The sequence below is a fragment of the Tupaia chinensis genome, unplaced genomic scaffold (genome assembly GCF_000334495.1).
Source record: "Tupaia chinensis unplaced genomic scaffold, TupChi_1.0 Scaffold000559_1, whole genome shotgun sequence".
NCBI lineage: Eukaryota > Metazoa > Chordata > Mammalia > Scandentia > Tupaiidae > Tupaia > Tupaia belangeri.
In genome coordinates, this window is record NW_006160071.1 from 120,719 (window position 1) to 121,879 (window position 1,161).

The 1,161-nt window shown below is 73.2% G+C and overlaps 1 protein-coding gene across 3 annotated transcripts in view; it reads right to left on the minus strand.

Annotated features, from left to right (window-relative positions):
* Positions 1-1,161, minus strand: part of LOC102473879 (MAGE-like protein 2) — a 28,896-nt gene that overhangs the window by 25,765 nt on the left and 1,970 nt on the right. The window lies entirely within an intron of this gene.

The following is a 1,161-nucleotide window of genomic DNA, read 5'->3' on the forward strand; positions in this document are numbered from 1 at the left end:
GGGACCGTGGGAGCCGTGAGTCTGCGGAAAGGAAGGGGATGGGCCCGGGCCCGGACTCCGGGGTCCCCGGCGAGGAGGCAGCGGGGGGGCCTGGGTTTCTGGGTTCCTGGAGCAGGAGGAGGGGGCTGGGAGCGTAGGCTCCTGGGTCCTTGGAGGAGGATTGAATCCAGGACCTGGATTCCGGGGTCCAGAAGCGGGAGGCCGGGGGACACCTCCTGTTTGTAGCGGGAGGAGAGCCGGGGCCTGGGGCTGGGAGGACCGGAGGGCGAGGTGCCCGCGGCAGCGGAAGGGTTAACGTCTGGCTGGAGGGGCGGGGGAGGGGCGGCAGTGGGGCTGCGGGGCTTCGAGGGGTCAAGGGTGAGCCGTGCGCGGAGGAGGGGGCCGAGGAGGAGGGGAGGCTGTCTGGACTTCCAGACAGGCCAGGGTCACCGGCGGGGGCCGGGATGTCTGGCGGAGGCGAGGCCCCGCGCCCAGCCTCCCCTGGGGACCCGGGATTCCAGGCCCCGGCCCACTCCCGCCGCAGACCTGGGAGTCCGCCACCAAGCCCCCCACCCGAATTCCAGACCCGAACCGCTAGGCCCCTTTCTTCCAGGACCCAGGAGTCTGGGCCCGCCTCTTAGACCTGAGGGTCTACACCCCACGCTCACCCGCTTCGAAACCCGAGTAGGAACCCCGGCGCCCTCCCCTAGAACCCCGGCGTCCAGGCCGACGTCGGTCCCCGTCACTGCCTGGACCCGGGCAGGCCCCCTCCCCCGGAACCCAGGAGTCCCCACCTTCCCGTCGCCCCAGCTGGAGTCCAGCCCTCCGGGGGTTAAGGGGGCGGGGCCCGCTGGTTGCCATGGTGCCAGACTGTTTGGGTCTGCTCTCTGACCCTTGGGGGCTCCCCAGGGTCCCGGGGAGGGGGAGGGGGACCCCGGCCCGGGGGAAGTCCAGCGCCCGCCCCTTCCCCCGGGCAGGCCTGCGGACCCCGCGGTTCGCGCCTCCGCCGCCGCCTGGCCCGGTGACCTTGAACAAGGCCTGACCCTCCTCTCGGCCTCAGTTTCCTCGGGGAGGACCCGGCGGGGGCGAGGGAGATGCTCGGTCCCGGAATCTTCAAGATTCCCCGCTTCCCCCGGCCGCCCCCCCTCCCCAGGCCCCAGGCAGCCCCGGGGCATGCCGGGG